Source organism: Hordeum vulgare, chromosome 4H (genome assembly GCF_904849725.1).
Source record: "Hordeum vulgare subsp. vulgare chromosome 4H, MorexV3_pseudomolecules_assembly, whole genome shotgun sequence".
NCBI lineage: Eukaryota > Viridiplantae > Streptophyta > Magnoliopsida > Poales > Poaceae > Hordeum > Hordeum vulgare.
The window spans coordinates 533,797,659-533,821,819 of record NC_058521.1 but is presented as its reverse complement, the minus strand read 5'-3'; positions in this window follow the sequence as shown (position 1 = coordinate 533,821,819).

The following is a 24,161-nucleotide window of genomic DNA, read 5'->3' as shown; positions in this document are numbered from 1 at the left end:
GTAGGCTCATAACCTTGAGATTTACCACGTCAAATGCATTGTGATTACATTGACACGTCGGACACCATCAAAGAGGGTGGAAAAATAGAGGATGCTCATACATCAAGGTATTGAACCATACTAAGTTGGCTAGGGCGTAATATTTTGTCTCCCGTTGCAACGCACGGGCACTTTTACTAGTAATACTTAAGCATGAAGAGCAGGTATTTTGATCACTCCAGTAGTAGTACAAGACCAAAATTATCCTTATGATAAATGCGATATTCAGACCATAAGTATATAGGTCACATGCATGCAAAAAAACTATTGATTCTGCTAGAATAACTATAGTTCATTTTTTAAACATTCTAGTAGGACATTATACTCTTAACTGGCAATTTTGTTAGAACTGGCAAAATAAGCGTTGCCTCCATTATATTAGCAATTGCAGTAGCATTACATATCTGTAAAAACACGATAGGTTACAAAGTAATAGATGTGCCTATCTTGTAACTGAAACTCAATGTCAACTTAGAAAAATCGCTATCACAGCCCACTTCTTAAGAACATAGTTGCCCACTGCCATGCGGCAACCGCCTGAGGATATGGAGATGCCAACACGCCGTTCAGCCTGCCATATATTGGGTGCTGCCAAGACCTGCACCGCGATCCAAATTCAAAAAATGGGACGCCCCCATAACATCACCACATCAACACAACAAAATGATACAACCTACAAAGAGATGTGAGTCATACCTTCTTCTGTGCATCTTTGCCCTGGCCGGCCATGATGGCCTTGGGATTCAGGAACAACTTGTGCATCAAATCCACTGGACGCCGCAAGCCCCATGTCAGCGTTGGTCCAATGCTTCCGCAACTGGTCTGACACGCCTGTGCCTTCCTCGAGCGCCACCATGCCAGTGTCGATGTTAATGGAATGTTCAGCAACACGGCTAACTTAGTAGCAAAGTAAGCATTTGCGTCATAAGTTAATAACCAAGAGGTAGCTACAAATAAAATAAAAAAAACATGTGAGCTTGCATCCGTACCTTCCTTAGATAGTGCTTATGTCACCACAAAGTTCTCTCGTGTCTGATTTAGCTTAGTAGGAGTTACTACATATGTAACATTCAGAAAATACAAGCTATATGTAACATTCAACAAAGAAAAATTAAAACAGGGGTGCAGTTCAATCATAGTAAACTACATATGTTAATCTTTGTACGTAATGACTACACTACTAAGATACTAAAAGGAAAATAAAATCTCAAATATGCATGGCTCATGAGATAGGATATATAAGTTAAGAATGTTTCTGCCACCACCATTACGACATCCACGTTTTGTTTTTGAATTTGGAGGATGTAAGGAAGTGAGGTTAATTATCTGCGAGACAAACATGCACTCATGTTCTCGTCTATTACTATAGTTGAAAATGTTAGTTGCAATAAACGAAAAACCATATTAACGGATTCATGGGAAGAATTGTAGTTTTTGTTCCCACAGAATATAATGCATAAATCATAGAAATCCAAATATCCAAATTTCTATGAATAATGGCTTATGCATTCTTAGTCGACTACTTCCAAGTCCTAGCTTACCTAATAAAATCAAAGTGTATCAAATAGATGAGTCTTTGCCGCGGAAAAACAGGACCAACAAGTGCTACAGTCTAAAGCCCTATTACACACAACAATGGTAAGAAATTAAATGTACGGATTAGATTGCACATTTGCTACTTACTTCAACAACGAATTTCTGGAAGGTTTCTTGCTTTTGCCATCTCCAAATGTTGGTCAAAGCGTGAACTTCAAAGGATCATTTTGTTCTTTTGAAATCTGTTGCTGAACCAAAATTTTGTCAAAGAAGTCAAACCATCGATTATTTTGCTAAAAAGTTCCATGTTAACAATTAATATGGCAATTCCTTAGTCCTCTTAAAATTAAGGGCCAGTACCCTGGTGTCAACTACCAAGACCAAGAAATGACAAAAATCAGTTGTAACTGAAACAGCGAGTGGAAGACACAATGGGACTACAAGCATACCTAAGAATCAAAGACACATGCACACAAAGAATGACGCTTGACAACATAGAAAATCCAGTCAACCGAGAAAACGACGGAACAATCCAGAAGCAGAAATTTTGGGTGCAGCGGTCATGAGATAAAAAGAATCACCACGAGGCCATCACGCTTGCCACATGGAGGAGCATAACCAATGGAGATAGCAGGGTTGCCACTACCGCCATGCCATTAGGGGGAAGCAACGTCGCACCTTGCTGTCAGAGTATCCCCAATCTTAATTGTTAAATTTATAATCCAGCTGCTGATTCAAGTCACTTTCATCAAATTCATAATCAGACCCTTCATCACCATTCACATAGCAGACTTCATCTTTTACATACACATAATAATCTCCTTCCTCGATGTCACAAGTCAAAATTCTGTAGCTCAGTTTCAGATGCTTCGACTAAATCATTTTCTCTTCAGGGTCCATCTTCATCATTGGATGAAGATCCGTGTAAAATATGTCAATGTAGTTATAAACTAAGAAAATCTTTTTAACGGTAAATACAAACTTCAGTCCGCCGAGAAGTACTTGTAAATTTGAGTTACTTATCAAGATCTACTGCTTCCGTGCCAACATTAGACATGCATATATGGTAAAAGCAATACACTCTGTTTTCCCAACAAAGCATCCACAAGAATCTAGGAACTAAGAAAGCATATTATATAGATGTGCATCAGGAGCATGTAATCTATTTTCTCTCACAGAAGCGTTTTCTTTTGCAGGGATTTCTTGAACAAACCTAGTTGCAGTAGAAAAACTCAACAATGTAGTAATGTACTTCCTCCGTTCCTAAATATAAGTCGTTTTAGACGTTTCACTAGTAGACCACATACAGATGTATATATACATATTTTAGAATCTAGATTCACTCATTTTGCTCCGTATGTAGACTTCTAGTGAGATCTCTTAAAATACTTATATTTAGGAATGGAGGGAGTATAATACTTGTGCTCAAGTTCATCAAAACAACGGTTCATCAAAACTGAATCCCAGTTCTTACATTATGGAACTCTCAAGGTGCACACTTATTATAGGTCGTCTTGTTTGATCAATAAGCACTGGATTTTCCACCTTGATCATAGTAGTATGCTCAAGCAGCTCAAGATAAAAGCCATGTCTAGCCATGGTCAGATTTCAGTAGACTAACTTGGAGTATAATGGCTGCTACACTCCAATTTTCACACTTATACCAGGTAAATAGATATCCTAAACCACATTCACAGGTTACAAAACAATTTGTGAAACACGGTGGTCTTTTTTTAAGACCCAAACAGAGTAGGCGAACTTACCTTTGAAAACCACATTCATTAAAATTTTCGTTATTTTGTCAGCGTGAGGATCACCATCAGCTTGTCATACTCCAAGAAACGGAACTAATCCAGACCATCCTCCTAAATATTGCAGATCCAAAATCCAAACAAATGTCAGACAGTGCAGACAGAGTGGAACCCTTGAACCAAGCAACCAAATCGGAGCCGATTAGACCCAATGGCAAGCAAGCAACAAACCTGAGGCAGCAATGAATATGATGGAACTCGTCATGGCTGACGTTGTTGACGCGGCCGTCCATTACGAGCCGCCGCAGCTCCGCCTCCAACTCCACGGCTCCCGCGTCAGAGCCGCAACCTCGGTCGCCCTTTGCCGTGTGTGCCGGCTTGGCCCATCTCGCAGACGCACAGGGGAGCGCGCGAGGAGGGCCGTGGTGGCGTTGGTGACGCCGGCGGCCTCGACGACGATCCAGGTGAGCGGGTACGGCACGTTGCGGAGCGAGTGGAGGAGGCCGGTGAGGTGGAGCGCCTGGAAGGCGCGCGATTCGGTCGGGGTGACGACGAGCACCTGGCGCGGCTCCCTGACGCCGTACCAGCAGTGTTGCTCCTCCTGCACGCGCTCCATGATCCGGTGCGCCCGCATGACCTCGACGGGGTCGGGGTGCGGCCAGGGGCGGATCCGAATCCCGTGGCGGCCGACAACGACGTGGCTCTGCGTGCTTCCCGCGGCCTCCTCGAGCGAGGCGGCGGTGAGGTTGTCCAGGTTGGCCGGCGGCGGGTTGTCCCCTCCTCCTCCTGCCTCCCTCCCCTCCCCCTCCGCCTCCTCCTCCCCCTGCTGATGCGAGATTGGCATCCTCCTCCCTCCCTCCCCTCCCCCTCCTCCTCCTTATTGGGGAACGTCGCATGGGAAACAAAAAATTTCCTACGCGCACGAAGACCTATCATGGTGATGTCCATCTACGAGAGGGGATGAGTGATCTACGTATCCTTGTAGATCGTACAGCAGAAGCGTTAGTGAACGCGGTTGATGTAGTGGAACGTCCTCACGTCCCTCGATCCGCCCCGCGAACAATCCCGCGATCAGTCCCACGATCTAGTACCGAACGGACGGCACCTCCGCGTTCAGCACACGTACAGCTCGACGATGATTTCGGCCTTCTTGATCCAGCAAGAGAGACGGAGAGGTAGAAGAGTTCTCCGGCAGCGTGACGGCACTCCGGAGGTTGGTGATGACCTTGTCTCAGCAGGGCTCCGCCCGAGCTCCGCAGAAACGCGATCTAGAGGAAAAACCGTGGAGGTATGTGGTCGGGCTGCCGTGGAAAAGTCGTCTCAAATCAGCCCTAAAACCTCCGTATATATAGGTGGGAGGGAGGGGACCTTGCCTTGGGGCTCAAGGAGCCCCAAGGGGGTCGGCCGAGTCCAAGGGGGGAGGACTCCCCCCCCCCCAAACCGAGTTGGACTTGGTTTGGTGGGAGGGAGTCCCCCTTCCTTCCCACCTCCTCCTTTTTTTCTCTTGATTTTCTCTTCTTGGCGCATAGAGCCCTTTTGGGCTGTCCCACCAGCCCACTAAGGGCTGGTGTGCCACCCTCAAGGCCTATGGGCTTCCCCGGGGTGGGTTGCCCCCCCGGTGAACTCCCGGAACCCATTCGTCATTCCCGGTACATTCCCGGTAACTCCGAAAACCTTCCGGTAATCAAATGAGGTCATCCTATATATCAATCTTCGTTTCCGGACTATTCCGGAAACCCTCGTGACGTCCGTGATCTCATCCGGGACTCCGAACAACATTCGGTAACCAACCATATAACTCAAATACGCATAAAACAACGTCGAACCTTAAGTGTGCAGACCCTGCGGGTTCGAGAACTATGTAGACATGACCCGAGAGACTCCTCGGTCAATATCCAATAGCGGGACCTGGATGCCCATATTGGATCCTACATATTCTACGAAGATCTTATCGTTTGAACCTCAGTGCCAAGGATTCATATAATCCCGTATGTCATTCCCTTTGTCCTTCGGTATGTTACTTGCCCGAGATTCGATCGTTAGTATCCGTATACCTATTTCAATCTCGTTTACCGGCAAGTCTCTTTACTCGTTCCGTAATACAAGATCCCGCAACTTACACTAAGTTACATTGCTTGCAAGGCTTGTGTGTGATGTTGTATTACCGAGTGGGCCCCGAGATACCTCTCCGTTCACACGGAGTGACAAATCCCAGTCTTGATCCATACTAACTCAACTAACACCTTCGGAGATACCTGTAGAGCATCTTTATAGTCACCCAGTTACGTTGCGACGTTTGATACACATAAAGCATTCCTCCGGTGTCAGTGAGTTATATGATCTCATGGTCATAGGAATAAATACTTGACACGCAGAAAACAGTAGCAACAAAATGACACGATCAACATGCTACGTCTATTAGTTTGGGTCTAGTCCATCACGTGATTCTGCTAATGACGTGATCCAGTTATCAAGCAACAACACCTTGTTCATAATCAGAAGACACTGACTATCTTTGATCAACTGGCTAGCCAACTAGAGGCTTGCTAGGGACGGTGTTTTGTCTATGTATCCACACATGTAAATGAGTCTTCATTCAATACAATTATAGCATGGATAATAAACGATTATCTTGATACAGGAATTATAATAATAACTATATTTATTATTGCCTCTAGGGCATAATTCCAACACTCCTCCCCCGGTGTGTATGCATATTCACCCCCGATGTCTCTTGCACAAGCACATGGCGCGGACAAGCAGTCGCCAAAGCAAACAACGCAGCAGTCTTCATCACCCGAGCACGCGCCCCGACGAGGCGTCCTCCATCCTCCCGTGCGAGACGACGGCCGCCTTCTCATCCTCCAGCACGGCCGTAGCCGTCTCCGCCGCCGACAAGCGCGTCACCCCTCACCCGAGCACGCGCCCCGGCAAGGTGTCTTCCATCCTCCCGCGCCTGCACGACGACCGCCTTCTCATCCTTCGCCGTCACCGCCGGATCTGCGCGGAGGGGCGGACGCGATCTACCACTCACCTTCTCCTGCTCCGACGCGGCTGGAAGAGGATAAGATCAAACAAAAGATTTCGACTGAAAATTTTACAGATGCAGGGGCTTTCTTGCAAATCTGAAACGTTTTTCCACATATCCACTTAATCAGGGACTACGGGTTGAATGCTCGAAAATGAAGGGACTTTTTCGTAAAAAAGCCATGATGGACGACCAGAAACCGTATTTGCTTTATTATTAGGGAGAGATTAGGAAGAGATAAGGTATAGGTATAGATAAACGAGACGGTAGAGAACCCTTCGTGAAGAATTTGCAGTATTTGGGTCGGCCCATCTTCAAGCAGATGAAAGGAAAAATAATTTTAACGGGGGACGAGGCAGGGTCAATGCCTGGTCTCCCAAGGAGATCGCTCAGGCTGGTAGCCACTCCCACCCACTTCTCGTTTGTGTCTTTTTTTAGACAAACTTCTCGTATGTGTGTAGTTGTAGTTGTAGGGACGCGACTTACTTGAGGTGGCCCGGGCCAGTCTCCTCCGTTGTCTTTTTCTTTTTCTTTACATTTTCCCGGTCCTATTATTTCTTTTATTTTTCTTCTCCGACTTTTTTCATTATTTTTGCATTTGTTTCTTTTATCTTTTATCTTTTGTTTTCTTTCTAAGTTTTTATATTTTTTTGGTTCTCTTTGTTTCTTTCATTATCATTCTACATTTTTTGTATGTCAACAATATTTTTTAATACACATTTAACATTTGTCCAATACAAATTTAACAATTCTCGGCAGAATGTAGCATTCTTCCTCATACGCTAAAAGTTATTTATCTCTCTGTAGCAAACAAACAGTCCCATAGTATTTTTGACAACAATATCCAAAATACACCAGAGCAAGCCTGCACTAATAGAGTTGCATATATATTCAGAAAACTTTTTAATAGACGTGCAACTTTGTTTCAATGCTATCATATTGTTTTTAAAATAACTTGAATAATTATTTTTACTGTAGAATTGGATTTTCAAATACATATTCAGAACTTTTCTTAATAGATGTTATGCATTTTTAAATACACGTTGACTATACTTTTGAATGGTACAACTGTTTTTTCATAAAAATGCAAGCAGTTTTTACGATGTATATTTTTTTGAAATGGATGTATAAATATATTATGAATGTAAATGATTTTTTTTGAAAGCCCTAAACTATTTCCAAAAATACCATGAGTATTTGTTTGAAAGTTATGACTAATGCAAAACTATACAATTTTTTTTATAAATGGGATTTTTTTTACTTTTTATTTCCTATGTTTCACGAATATGTAACTTGAAGCACACTAACATTCACAAATTACATGAACGTTTTTGTAATTACTATTAGCATTTTAGAAACGCTATTTGTACACTCCTTTTTTAAAAATATGCAATGATCTGCTTTGGAAATTCCTGCAAAGTAATTATGAAAAGCTATATCTATTTTTTTAATATAAACAACGAAATATAAAATGTAAGAAACAAAACAAATATAGTATATAATGGGCCAGCTGACTAGCACGTCACTCACATGCATGATGACATGCTGTAGTGAGACATATCCCCCTGAACGGCCGGCAAGCTTCGACTTTGGACAGATCTAAAAGCGAGGAGCGAGATTGAGACCTGCACCCCTAGAGCTCCTAATCTGCGCCCTCATCGTCGGTTCGGAGAAAGGGCGTTCGCACGCCATCTCTCATGAGGCGGCCAACAGGGGCGATCAACTTCACTCAAGGAACGCTCATTCTATTTGGATCGCTCGTTCCCTGAAAAGACCATATCACGGTTCGCTTAGTCATGGGTTGACTGATAAACTCCACCATTAATGGGTTGATAGTTGACTTTTGCAATGATTTTTTCTTTCAAAAAAGGTAATTCAAAAAAGTGCACAGATTTTGAAAATGTTCACCGTATTTTGAGAAAAGTCCAATATTTGAAATAAGTTCACCGATTTGGAAAACAATCTATTCAAAAATAGTCCAACAATTTTGAAGAAAAGTTCACAAGTTCCAAAAAATTTCAATGATTTTGAATATAAATTCATATTTTCTTAAAGTTCATATATTTAAAAATAGTTAATCAATTTGTGAAAAAGTTCATCAAATTTGAAATTTTTTATTGAATTTGGAAAATTTTCATCAACTTTTCTAAAGAATTCAGAAATTTTGAAGAAGTGCTCATTGATTTTGAAAAAGTACATTGAATTTCCAAAAGGTCACATGCTTTGATAAAAATGATAAAATGTTAAAAATAAGGAATTTAAAACAAAAAAGAAAGAAAATAGGAAACCAAAAAAGAAGAAACAAAACAAAAAGTGAATAAAATAGGTGCAAAACCAGTCCACAAAACCCATCGGAAGCTTCCTAGAACCACGAGTGGAAGTTTCCCAAAACTAGGAGGGTGTCGTTCATTCTTGTGATTGTGGACCAGCCCATTTTAAATGAACGACATGGAGGGGGTGTGTGCCTTTTATCGATAGCGCCTCCTATTGCTTGGCGTTTAATGACCGTGTGCAATGCCCGACCAAGCGATCATGGAGTTTATCGGTCAACACCCGACCAAGTGCCTCCTAAACGAGTGCTAAATGGGAGCTGGCCTCCTATTGTTTGGCGTGCCAATTTGTGAACAAGAGCAAACGCCAAGATCGTCACCCTCATGGGCCCAATATATCAACGCTAGCTCGACTCTCTGGTCTCCCAGGGTCAATCCGCGGCCACTATTTCACCACTACTATAGTACAAGAAATTTTAAACTTGCACTAGCCATCGGCCCTGACATGGAAGTCCTTAAGAGCCATGGAGCTATCCCACGGTGTGAATCACAACCGTTTATCATAGCAAACATAACTGATCGAATGGTTGAAGTTTCTGGGATCCGCTCATGTGCTTGGGCGCCAAAATGAGTTTGGTGGGATTTTTCTAGATTTGTCCAGTGTCCATACTCTTCACCTGCACCCTCACGTGCTGATGGTGAGTAAACATCTCATTCAAGATCTTCTATGGTTGTTGTTTTATGTACTCCTCAACAGGTAAGGACACATATCTTGGTTGCACTTTTATCCTTGCGAGGATATCTTGTTTGCCCTTTTAACCAAGACATTACGTGCATAGCATGTCCCTTATACTAGTATTACAATAAACGAGAAGATAGAGAACCCTAGTTGAAGAATTTGCATGTCCCTTATACTAGTATTACAATAAATGAAAAGATAGAGAACCCTAGTTGAAGAATTTGCAGTACTTGGGTCGGCCCATCTTTGCGCCTTAACGGGTGTAACGAGTGCTAAATGGGAGTTGACCTCCTATTGTTTGGCATGCCAATTTGAGAACAAGAACAAGCTCCCAGAGCGTGACCCAGGGTTAATCTGTGGCGACTATTTATCTCATTAAGCGAGACGATAGAGAACCCTAGTTGAAGAATTTGCAGCACTTGGGACGGCCCATCTTTGGGCAGATTAAAGGAAAAGAAATAATGGGCAGAGAAAACAAAGAGTCGATCCCTGGTCTCCCAGGAGATCACCCAAGCAAGTAGCCACTCGAGTGACTTCTCATTTGTGTGGAGTTGTAGGGACGCAACCTACATGAGGAGACTCAAGCCAGTCTTCTCTGTTTTTTTTCAGCTACTATTTTTTTTCTCCAAATTTTTTCATCATTTTTACATTTTTTTCTTTGTTATTTATCTTTTATCTTCTCATTTTTTGTTTTATTTTTTGGTTCTATTTATTTCTTTCATTATCATTCTACATTGTTTGTATATGTCAACAATATTTACTTAATACAAGTTTAACTTTTATCCAATACAAATTTAACACTTTTAATAAATGGTCAACATTGTTTCTATTAATTTTTTTAACATTTCCCCAAATGCTCAATTAAACTTTTTCTAATATACGAGCAACATTTGTTCTCTACATTTTGAAAAATATATATTAAATGATTGATTAATAGTTTTCAATTAAAAATATTAACATTGTTTGAATACATGGTCAACATTTTTTATATACACATTTACCATTTTGCAGAATCTTGACGAACATTTTTCAAACACTTCTTGAACATTTTTTTCAAATGCTTGATTATCATTTTCATATACGTGATAAGAAAAATTCATCATTTTAATACGTGGTCAATATTTTCTATATACACATTTAACATTTCTCAAATGCTTGATGAACATTTTTCAAATAGTTGTTTAACATTTTCTTTCAAATGCTTTATTAGCTTATATACATGTTCAACATTTTTCAAATATTTGTTCAATATTTTTCAAATACTTGTTTAACATTAAAAAAATAATTCTTCAAATGCTTGATTAACATTTTTATTCACATGATCAACATTTTTTTATCAAAAAAGTATTTCGCCATGCTTTATATATAAAGCAACCACGAGAGCCATAATGCCCAACAAGGTTCACACCGCACACACACGCAAGGCAAACAAAGCCACGAAAAGTACGAGAAGTTTATGCTGAGGGCACAACTCAACAAGCCCAAGAAAAAAAGAAAAACACGACAGGGGCGGTAGCTGCAACAGCAGCAGCAACGCTGGCCGGAGCGCGACAGCTAATATGGCTTGGGAGGTGGAGGATGGAGCGGCGGCGCCAAGCTGAGAGCCATCATGCGCAGATCTGCAATGAATGTGATGACGGCGTCTCTATCCCGAAGGCAGCTAAGGACTCGTGAGAGCTGCAAGTAACCACACAACTTAAACACCGCATTAGTAGCCCGTGAGAGAGGAACACACTGAATCACAAGTTTGTTGTGCACCATCCACAGGGTCCAAACGAGAACGCCAACATCCAACCACCTAATGTGGCGGGAGCGGGATGAGGGTGCTTGTATCTCCAGAAGGAGATCAGGGAAGTTAGTGTGGCTCCACGATCCACCAACCAATTCCCAGAAGCAACTCCACAAGAACTGAGCTGATACGCACGAGAAGAAGGCGTGGTTGGAGTCCTTCACCGTCCCGTAGAGCGGACAGAGGCCATCACCGTAGCTATTCCGCCTGAGCATTTCCACGGCCGAGGGGAGACGACCACTGATCCATTGCCACAAGAATATGCGGATCTTCAGGGGCAACCTAATGGGCCAAATCTGGAGGAAAGCAGCAGGACCACGCGTCGGTGCAATTGCCCCGTAGGGGGACTTAGTGGAGAAGCAACCCGAGGGTTCCACGCGCTAGGAGATGTGGTCTTCAGCATGATCCACCTCCTGAGGCTGTAGGGCGATGCAGTCAACTAGAGCCTCCTAGGCGGAGAGTTCCGGAGGCCCAAATGCTCTCCGAAATGCGAGACGCCCTAAGTCAATAAGGGCCATATCGATTGAGATTCTAGGTTCGACCGCAATGGAGAACAACTCCGGAACGCGAGCGGCAAAGGGGGTGTCCCCAACCCACTGGTCAAATCAGAACAGGGTTGCTGCTCCCAATCCCATCGTGATAGAGGTTCCAATGCGGAGGACTCGGCGGAGCTAGACTACCACCTGCGAGAACTAGGAGCCACCTGAGAGCTAACTGTTGGAAATATGCCCTAGAGGCAATAATAAAACCATTATTATTATATTTCCTGTTTCAAGATAATCGTTTATTATCCATGCTAGAATTGTATTGAATGTAAACATAAATACATGTGCGGATATATAGACAAAACAATGTCCCTAGTGAGTCTCTAGTTGACTAGCTCGTTGATCAAAGATGGTTAAGGTTTCCTAGCCATTAACAAGTGTTGTCACTTGATAACGGGATCACATCATTAGGAGAATGATGTGATGGACAAGAGCCAAAGTATAAACGTAGCATGTGATCGCGTTATTTTGTTGCTATTGTTTTCTTCATGTCAAGTATACATTCCTATGACCATGAGATCATGCAACTCACTGACACCAGAGGAATGACTTTTGTGTATCAAACGTCGCAATGTAACTCATTGACTATAAAGGTGCTCTACAGGTATCTCCAAAAAGCCCAGAAAGCCTAGCAACTTTCCTGCGGGAACACTTCGCTAGGCATTGAAGCTAACCCAGATAAAATTGAAGCTAACCCAGATAAAATTGAAGCGAACACTTCGCTAGGCAAGCCGGCCAATATCAATCAAGTCCAGCGCATGGCGGGTCATATCGTGGCTCTAAGTCGCTTTATAAGTCGCCTTGAGGAGAAAGCCATCCCTCTTTATCAGTTACTCAAGAAAACTGATTGTTTCGTTTGGACGGATGAAGCCAACGAAGCCTTTGAAGCCCTGAAGCAACAATTAGCTAAGCCGCCAGTATTGGCTGCTCCGACGGACAAGGAGCCTATGCTCTTGTACATCGCGGCTAATTCTAAGGCAGTGAGCGTGGCAGTGGTCGTCGAGCGGAAGTAAGAAGGGAAGGAATATCCGGTTCAGTGACCAATATATTTTATCAGCGAAGTCCTGACCCTCTCCAAACAACGCTACCCGCATTGGAAGAAGCTGGTCTTTGGGGTGTTTATGGCGAGTCGGAAGCTGAAACACTTCTTCCAAGAGCATCCCATCACGGTGGTCAGTTCTGCCCCCCTTGGTGATATTATACAAAATCGAGAAGCGACTGGATGGATTGCTAAGTGGGCCATGCTACGGCAACAAAAGACCTTCCCCGGCAACGGCGCCAGAAATCCTTCTGCTGCTGGCTACGCCTATAGGGATTTCCTTGGCAAATATGCAAAGGATTCCCCCGAGGCCTTGGAGCCTTGCGTTGGTGTTCCCTTGAAGAGGAAAGGGTGATGTAGCACTGCGGTGGTAAGTATTTCCCTCAGTTTGAGAACCAAGGTATCAATCCAGTAGGAGGATCGCGTCAAGTCACAATTACCCGCACAAACACAAAAGAGCTTGCACCCAACGCTATGAAGGGGTTGTCAATCCCTTATAGATTGTTTGCAAAGTGAGAACTGAAAGCAAAAAGTAAACAAAGCAAAGTAGAAGTGAAAGCTGAGATGATAATTGTGAATAGACCCGGGGGCCGTAGTATTCACTAGTGGCTTCTCTCATGAAAGCAAGTAGACGGTGGGTGAACGAATTACCGTCGAGCAATTGATAGAACCGCGCAAAGTTATGACATTATCTATGGCAATGATCATACATATAGGCATCATGTCCAAAACAAGTAGACCGATACTTTCTGCATCTACTACTATTACTCCACACGTCGACCGCTATCCAGCATGCATCTAGTGTATTGAGTTCATAAGAACAGAGTAACGCCTTAAGCAAGATGACATGATGTAGATGGACAATCTCAAATCTATGATGAAAGCCCATATTGTTACCCTTGATGGTAACAACATGATGCGTGCCTTGCTGCCCCTTCTGTCACTGGGAAAGGTCACCGCACGGTATGAACCCAAAACCAAGCACTTCTCCCATTGCAAGAATCATAGATCTAGTTGGCCAAACAAAACCCAAGACTCGGAGAGACTTACAAGGATATCAAATCATGCATATAAGAAATCATCAAAGACTCAAATATAATTCATAGATAATCTGATCACAAATCCACAATTCATCGGATCTCGACAAACACACCGCCAAAGAGGATTACATCGGATAGATCTCCATGAAGATCATGGAGAACTTTGTATTGAAGATCCGAGAAGAGAAGAAGCCATCTAGCTACTAACTACGGACCCGTAGGTCTGAAGTAGACTACTCACGAGTCATTGGAGAGGCGATAATGTTGATGTAGAAGCCCTCCAGCTCCAAAGTCCCCTCCGACAGGGCACCGGGAAGGGTCTCCACATGAGATCTCGCGGAAACGGAAGCTTGAGTCGGCGGAAAAGTGGTTTCGTGGATGCCCTGATTTTTTCTGGGATTTTAGGGAATATATAGGCCAAAGAGCTAGGGCAGGGGAGCTCCAGGGAGGCCACAAGCCTGGTGGCCGCGGGCCCCCCTGGCCGCGGCGACATGGCTTGTGGGCTCCCTGTGGGCCTCCTGCCCTGGCCCTCAAGTCCCCCGATCTTCTTCTGTTCTAGAAAAATTAATTTTGGGGATTTTATTCCGTTTGGACTCGGTTCCAAAATCAGATCTGAAAAGAGTCAAAAACACAGAAAAAACAGGAACTGTCACTTGGCATTGAATTAATAAGTTAGTCCAAAAAAGATAAAAAAGGTATATAAAACATCCAAAGTTGACAAGATAACAACATGAAACCATAAAAAATTATAGATACGTTTGAGACGTATCAAGCATCCCCAAGCTTAACTCCTGCTCGTCCTCGAGTAGGGAAGTGATAAAGAATGAATTTTTGATGCTTTCATGCTACCTAGCATAGATGTCCTTTGTAACTCCTCTTATGTGACATGAATGTTCACATCCGTTAGATTCAAAACTATAGTTTGCTATTGACGTGGAGACAATAATACTTCAAGCAAACTAGCAAGGTAATCATGAACTTTCAAAATAACAAGGCCAAAAGAAAGTTATCCCTACAAAATCATATAGTCTGGCTATGCTCTATCATCCTTGCACAACGAATTTAAATCATGCACAACCTCGGTATTGGCCAAGTAATTGTTTTCACACCTTTAATTTCTCAAACTTTTCCAACTCTCACGCAATACATGAGCGTGAGCCATGGTTTTAGCACTATAAGTGGAATGGAGTGTGGTGGAGGTTGCAAGGCAAACAAGGAGAAGATGGTCACATCGACTAGGCATATCAATGAGCTATGGAGATGCTCATCAATAGATATCAACGTGAATGAGTAGGGATTGACATACAAATGATGCACTAGATCTAGGAGTATGTGAAAGCTCTTAAAGAAAACTAGTGGGTGTGCATCCAACTTGCTTGCTCATGAAGACCTAAGGCAATTTTGAGGAAGCCCATCATTGGAATATACAAGCCAAGTTATATAATGAAAATTTCCCACTAGCTATATGGTGGTGACAAAACGAGAGACTCTCAATCATGAAGATCATGGTGCTTAATATGAAGCACAAGTGTGGAAAGGAGATAGTAGCATTGTCCCTTCTCTCTTTTTCTCTCATTTTTTTGGTGGGCTCTTTGGCGTCTTTATTTATTTATTTTGGTGGGCATCTTTGGCCTCTTTTTGTAAATGGGCTTCGATGGCCTCTTTTATTTCCTCACATGGGACAATGCTCCATCAATGATGATCGTCACACTTACAACTCAAAACTTAGAGCAATGATGACTCTATATGGAATGCCTTCGTAGTGTACCGTGACAATGATCTAGCATGGCATAGACATCAATGGAAACATCATGCTAGCTATCTTATGATCATGCAATGGCAATGTAGAAGCTGTGGAACATGTCATGGTGGTAGTTGCATGGCAATATATCTCGGAATGGCTTTGAAAAAGCCATAGTAGGTAGGTATGGTGGCTGTTTTGAGGGAGGCTAATGGTGGTTTTATGCACCGGCGAAAGTTGCACGACACTAAAGAAGACAGTGATGGTGGAAGGTGAAAGTGCATCTAAACCATGGAATCAACATTAGTCATGAAGAACTCATATACTTGTTGCAAAAGTTTTATTAGTAATCGAAACAAAGCATTGAACGCATACTCCTAGGGGAAGGGTTGGTAGGTATAAACCATCGCGCGATCCAGACCGCCACACAAAGGATGACAATCAATAGACTAATCATGCTCAGACTTCATCACATAGCGGTTCACCATACGTGCATGCTACGGGAATCACTAACTTCAACACAAGTATTTCTAGATCCACAACACCTTACTAGTATAACTTCAATATTACCACAACCACAACTCAAAACTAATTGAGATGAATCAAACTTCTCTAACTACTCAATGCACATGAAGGTGGAAGTTTTCATATCCCTTTGGATAACTTCCCCTTTTGAGACTACTTTCATAGAATAGATCAACTACCACGCCACGCGCTGCCGTGCTCCAAAAGATAGAAGTGAAGCACATAGAGCAAAATCAACTAGCTCAAAAGATATAAGTGAAACACATGTGAGCTAAATTGCCTAACCAAAGGATATAAGTGAAGCTCGACAAAATCATGGTGAGTGCATGTCTCTCTCTGTAGCTGTGCAGCAAGGAAGATTGTGACACAACAAAAATAAAAGACTCCTACGATACAAGACGCTCCAAGCAAAACATATAACATGTGGTGAATAAAAATATAGCCCCAAGTAACATTACCGATGGATTGAAGACGAAAGTGGGGACGCCTTCCCGGGGCATCCCCAAGCTTAGGATTTTACGGCATCCTTGAATCAACTTGGGGTGCCTTGGGCATCCCCAAGCTTCAGCTCTTGCCACTCTTTATCTCTTTGTCCATAAAAACTTCACCCAAAACTTGAAAACTTCACAACACGAAACTTAAACAGAAACTCGTGATATCATTAGTATAAGAAAGCAAATCACCACTTCCTTAGGTACTATAGAAAACTTAAACTCTACTTATGTTGATGTTGGGTTACTGTACTTTCAATCTTCCATGGCTAATACCCCCCGATACTATCCATAGTTTCATCAAAATAAGCAACTAACTCAACAAAAACAGAATCTGTTAACAGCAGACCAGTCTGTAGAAATGTGTATACTTCATATACTTCTGGTACTTCAAACATTCTGAAACATTACATAAGTCTGGAGAATTTGCGTAGCAATCAGCAGAAAAAAGAATAAACTCAAAAGCTCTTACAGAAAAAATGAAAATTCTTTTCATGAGCAGAAAGTTTCTGTCTTTTCCAGCATGATCAAACGATCATCCCCAAGACTAATCATAACGTTTTTAGTTTGCACAAACGCAAAAGAAACACAAAAAATACAATCATCACAGAATTGTGAAAGTGTGGAAAACACAAAACAGAAAGAAAAAGGATAGATTCGTTGGGTTGCCTCCCAACAAGCGCTATTGTTTAACGCCCTTAGCTAGACATAAGGTGATGGAATCACGTATAGTCATCTTTGGTGCTCAAACCATAAGTAGCCCTCATCATAGATTCATAAGGCAATCTTATTTTCTTTCTAGGAAAATGCTCCATTCCCTTCTTTAGAGGAAATTTAAATCTAATATTCCCTTCCTTCATATCGATGATAGCACCAATAGTCCTTAGGAAAGGCCTACCAAGAATAATGGGACATGAAGGATTGCAATCTATGTCAAATACAATGAAATCCACGGGTACATAGTTCTTATTTGCAACAATAAGAACATCATTGATCCTTCCCATGGGTTTCTTGACAGTAGAATCCGCAAGATACAAATTAAGAGAACACTCTTCAATCTCATGAAAACCAAGAATATCACATAAAGACTTTGGAATCGCAGAAACACTAGCACCCAAATCACACAAAGCATTGCATTCATAGTTTTTGATTTTGATTTTGATAGTAGGTTCCCACTCATCATGAAGTTTTCTAGGTATAGAGACTTCTAATTCGAGTTTCTCTTCAAGAGATCTCATCATAGCATCTACGATATGAGCGGTAAAGGCTTTGCTTTGGCTATAAGCATGTGGAGAGTTTGCAATGGATTGCATCAAGGAAATGCATTCAAACAAGGAGCAACTATCATAATTGAATTCCTTGAAATCCAAAGTGTGAGTCTCATTACTACCCAATATTTTGATTTCTTCTACTCCACTCTCCACACCTTTATCATCAAGATAGGTGGATTCCGAATCATCGGGGCGTTTTTCAACCAAAGTGGATTCATATCCAGCCCTTTCACTAATAGGTTTGACACACGAAAACAAAGATTCAAGAGGAGTCACACCAAGCACTTTAATATCTTCGTGATTTTCATCACTAGAACGCACCCTTTTAAACAATTCATGCTTAGCACGAATTTGGGCGGTTCTTTCTTTGCTCTCATTCATGGAGACACACATAGCTTTTAAAGTTTCATCCAAGTTAACCTTGGGAGGAGCACATCTAAATTTCAAAGCATCAATATCACAAGACTGTTGGAATTATGCCCTAGAGGCAATGATAAATAAGTTATTATTATAATTTCTGTATCAAGATAATCGTTTATTATCCATGCTATAATTGTATTGAATGAAGACTTAGATACATGTGTGGATACATAGACAAAACACTGTCCCTAGCAAGCCTCTAGTTGGCTAGCCAGTTGATCAAGGATAGTCAGGGTCTTCTGACTATGTCCAAGGTGTTGTTGCTTGATAACTGGATCACATCATTGGGAGAATCATGTGATGGACTAGACCCAATCTAATAGACGTAGCATGTTGATCGTGTCATTTTGTTCCTACTGTTTTCTGCGTGTCAAGTATTTGTTCCTATGACCATGAGATCATATAACTCACTGACACCGGAGGAATGCTTTTTGTGTATCAAACGTCGCAACGTAACTGGGTGACTATAAAGATGCTCTACAGGTATCTCCGAAGGTGTTCGTTGAGCTAGTATGGATCAAGACTGGGATTTGTCACTCCGTGTGACGGAGAGGTATCTCGGGGCCCACTCGGTAATACAACATCACTCACAAGCCTTGCAAGCAATGTGACTTAGTGTAAGTCACGAGATCTTGTATTACGGAACGAGTAAAGAGACTTGCCGGTAAACGAGATTGAAATAGGTATGCGGATGTTGACGATCGAATCTGGGGCAAGTAACATACCGAAGGACAAAGGAATGACATACGAGATTATATGAATCCTTGGCACTCAGGTTCAAACGATAAGCTCTTCGTAGAATATGTAGGATCTAATATGGGCATCCAGGTCCCGCTATTGGATATCGACCGAGGAGTCCCTCGGGTCATGTCTACATAGTTCTCGAACCCGCATGGTCTGCACACTTAAGGTTCGACGTTGTTTTATGCGTATTTGAGTTATATGGTTGGTTACCGAATGTTGTTTGGAGTCCCGGATGAGATCATGGACTTCACGAGGGTTTCCGGAATGGTCCGGAGACGAAGATTGATATATAGGATGACCTCATTTGATTACCGGAAGGTTTTCGGAATTACCAGGAATGTACCGGGAATGACGAATGGGTTCCGGATGTTCACCGAGGGGGGGGGGGGGCAGCCCACACCGGGGAAGCTGAAAGTGCGTTATATCGACTAGAGGCGGGGGGGGGGGGGGGTGAATAGGAGATTTTTAGAATTTCATCACTGAGGAAATTCCTCACTGATGACTAACTTACAGCGGAAACAGTTAAGGATCAGTCGTGCAAACGTTCACAACAGCAGTATTACAGAGTGAAGATTGTGAAAACAGATTGCACAGTAAGCAGGCACGCAGAATACAGATGATGATTAACTCAAGTGAAGAATTTGGGGTTGAGGAAATTCAGAGAAAGTCTTCAGGAAATTCTTCAAACAGTCACAGTGAATGTCATCAACACATAATACAGAGAATGTAAAGAGTTGAGGAATTAGAACCCGATTCTTGGTGAAGACTGTTGTTGATGACCCAGTTCCAACTGCTGTGACAGTTGTACATCTGGTTTGGAGCGGCTTGGTATTGAAACCAAAGGACACCCAGTCCCGGGACACACAGTCCCTACCGTATTCTCCTTGAGCTAAGGACACACAGTCCTCGCCCAACACTCGTGGTAAGTCTTCAGGGCAGACTTCCAAACCCTCACAAACTCGGTCACCCGACGATCCACAATTGACTGCTGGATTGCTCTAGACCATGACGCCTAACCGTCTGGAGGATGCACAGTCCTCAAAGGTAAAAGGCTTCAGTCCCACACAGGAACAACTTCTTCAGTGATGCTCAATCACAAGGTTTGGTTTGTGGTTTCGGTGGGTGTATTTCCTCACTCATGATTTACTCTCGAAGGCTCTGAGGAATTGGGTTGCTCTTATGACAAGTGTCAGTTTCTAACGGAGCAGCCAACCAGCTAGTGGTTGTGGGGGGCGGCTATTTATAGCCTGGGAGCATCCCGACATGATTTGACACTAATGCCCTTAAATAATATGACCGTTGGAGTGGATAAGACCAGTGACTTGGCGTGGCTATCGAAACGGTCGGGACCCTCAACTGTGAGAATCCTCATGTCACTCATATTCCTCACTTGAGGCCTTTGGTAGGATTTGGCTTGGGTTGAGCATCATGAGGAAATTCATTCCATAGCGTTACTTTGACCCCCTTTAACAGTATGTTGTTCCTATTCATCAAATGCGAAGAAAGTAAAACGGAAAATGTAAATCTTCACGCTTCAATTTCTTCAAAATGATTTTCTTCAGGAACCACCGATCTTCTCGATAACAATATCTTCATGAGGAATATCAATTTCATCACAGATTCCTCGTGATTCATTTCTTCAGCTTCAGACCAATTTCTTCAACTGAAGACATATATTTTTAGGGGTCGATATTCTTCAAATATCTCAAACTCCTCAATGACTTATAGATCATGTGTACACTTATAAACACATTAGATACTTAACCTATAAGTCTTCAAACCACCAAAATCACTAAGGGGCACTAGATGCACTTACATAAGCCCATAGGCCTTAGGGGTGCCGCACCAGCCGTTAGTGGGATGGTTTGCAAGCCCAAAGAGGCCCCTGCACAAGGAGATAAGAAAATCAAAGAGAAAAAAAGGGAAGTGGGAAGGAAGGGAAGGACTCCACCTTCCAATCCTAGTTGGACTAGGATTGGAGGAGGAATCCTCCTCCCCCCCTTCGGCCGAACCCCCTTGAGCCCCAAGGCAAGGCCCTCCCCTCCCACCTATATATATACAGAGGTTTTAGGGCTGATTTGAGACAATTTTTTCCACGGCAGCCCGACCACATACCTCCACGATTTTTCCTCTAGATCGCGTTTCTGCGGAGCTCGGGCGGAGCCCTGCTGAGATTAGATCACCTCCAACCTCCGGAGCACTGTCACGCTACTGGAGAACTCATCTACCTCTCCGTCTCTCTTGCTGGATCAAGAAGGCCGAGATCATGGTCGTGCTGTACGTGTGCTGAATGCGGAGGTGCCGTTCGTTCCACACTAGATTGGAGCGGATCGTGGGACGGATCGCGGGACGGATCGTGGGACGGTTCGCGGGGCGGATCGAGGGACGTGAGGACGTACCACTACATCAACCGCGTTTATTAACGCTTCTGCTGTGCGATCTACAAGGGTACGTAGATCTGATCCCCCTCGTAGATGGACATCACCATGATAGGTCTTCGTGCGTGTAGGAAATTTTTTGTTTCCCATGCGACGTTCCCCAACAAAGACATCCTATCAACGCTCTTAGCCAAATCGTCTATTTTGAGTAGTGTTTCCTCTATGGACGCATTGAAAATCTTTTGAGAGTTGATGAACTCTTTGATATTACTCTCTAAATCAGAGGATAATTTGTTATGATTTCCATAAGTGTTGTTGTAGGAATTGCCATAGTTGTTAGAGGAGTTACTAGGAAAAGGCCTAGGAACATAGTTTCCTCTAAAAGCATTGTTGTTGCCAAAATTGTTCCTACCAACAAAATTAACGTCCAAACTAGCGTTGCTACTCTCAATCAAGGAAGATAGTGGCATGTCATTAGGATCTAAAGGAGCATTTCTACTAGCAACCAAATTCATCAACTCGTCCATCTTAGCACTAAGCGAGTTAATTTCTTCTATAGCGTGTACCTTTTTGCTAGTAGGTGACCTTTCAGTGTGCCACTGAGATTACTTGGTCACGATATTGTCTAGGAGTTTTGTAGCTTCTCCTAACGTGATTTTCACGAACGTTCCACCTGAGGCGGAGTCCAAGATATTGCGAGAAGCAAAATTCAAACCAGCGTAAAAGATTTGTATAATCATCCACAAACTCAAGCCATGAGCGGGACAATTTCTAATCATTAACTACATCCTCTCCCAAGATTGTGCAACATGTTCATGATCAAGCTGCTTCAAATTCATGATATCGTTATGGAGAGAGATAATCTTAGCCGGCGGAAAATACTTGGATATGTAAGTATCTTTGCACTTATTCCAAGAATCGATACTATTTTTAGGCAAAGAAGAAAACCAAGTTTTTGCACGCTCTCGCAAAGAGAACGGAAAAAGCTTCAATTTAACAACATCATTATCCACATCTTTCTTATTTTCCATATCGCAAAGTTCAATGAAAGTATTGAGATGGGATGCGACATATTCACTAGGAAGGCCAGAAAATTGCTCTTTCATAACAAGATTCAGCAAGGCAGCGTTTATTTCATATGATTCCGCACTAGTGGCGGGAGCAAGCGGAGTACTAATAAAATCATTATTATTAGTATTCGAGAAGTCGCAAAGTTTGGTGTTTTCAGCCATGATGACTTCAACAAACAAACAAGAACACAAGAAAGAAAGAAAACTGGCAAAGGAAAACAACAAAAGGCAAATGAAAACGGCAAAAGTGAAGTGGGGGAGAGGAAAACGAGAGGCAACTGGCAAAATAGGTAAATGCAAGAGATGAGTTTGTGACACTTACTTGGATAGATCTTGACTTGATCTCTCCCCGACAACGGCGCCAGAAATCCTTCTGCTACGGCAACAAAAGACCTTCCCCAGCAACGGCGCCAGAAATCCTTCTGCTGCTGGCTACGCCTATAGGGATTTCCTTGGCAAATATGCAAAGGATTCCCCCGAGGCCTTGGAGCCTTGCGTTGATGTTCCCTTGAAGAGGAAAGGGTGATGTAGCACTGCGGCGGTAAGTATTTCCCTCAGTTTGAGAACCAAGGTATCAATCCAGTAGGAGGATCGCGTCAAGTCACAATTACCTGCACAGACACAAAGAGCTTGCACCCAACGCTATGAAGGGGTTGTCAATCCCTTATAGATTGTTTGCAAAGTGAGAACTGAAAGCAAAAAGTAAACAAAGCAAAGTAGAAGTGAAAGCTGAGATTATAATTGTGAATAGACCCGAGGGCCGTAGTGTTCACTAGTGGCTTCTCTCATGAAAGCAAGTAGACGGTCGGTGAACTAATTACTGTCGAGCAATTGATAGAATCGCGCAAAGTTATGACGTTATCTATGGCAATGATCATACATATAGGCATCACGTCCAAAACAATTAGACCGATACTTTCTGCATCTACTACTATTACTCCACACGTCGACCGCTATCCAACATGCATCTAGTGTATTGAGTTCATAAGAACAGAGTAACGCCTTAAGAAAGATGACATGATGTAGATGGACAATCTCAAATCTATGATGAAAGCCCATCTTGTTACCCTTGTTGGCAACAACACGATGCGTGCCTTGCTGCCCCTTCTGTCACTGGGAAAGGTCACCGCACGGTATGAACCCAAAACCAAGCACGTCTCCCATTGCAAGAATCATAGATCTAGTTGGCCAAACAAAACCCAAGACTCGGAGAGACTTACAAGGATATCAAATCATGCATATAAGAAATCAGCAAAGACTCAAATATAATTCATAGATAATCTGATCACAAATCCACAATTCATCGGATCTCAACAAACACACCGCCAAAGAGTATTACATTGGATAGATCTCCATGAAGATCATGGAGAATTTTGTATTGAAGATCCGAGAGAGAGAAGAAGCCATCTAGCTACTAAGTACGGACCCATAGGTCTGAAGTAGACTACTCACGAGTCATTGGAGAGGCGATGATGTTGATGTAGAAGCCCTCCAACTCCAAAGTCCCCTGCGGCAGGGCACCGGGAAGGGTCTCCACATGAGATCTCGCGGAAATGGAAGCTTGCGGCGGCGGAAAAGTGGTTTCGTGGACGCCCTGATTTTTTCTGGGATTTTAGGGAATATATAGGACAAAGAGATAGGGTAGGGGAGCTCCAGGGAGGCCACAAGCCTGGTGGCCGTGGGCCCCCCTGGCCGCGGCGACAGGGCTTGTGGGTTCCCTGTGGGCCTCCTGCCTTGGCCTTCAA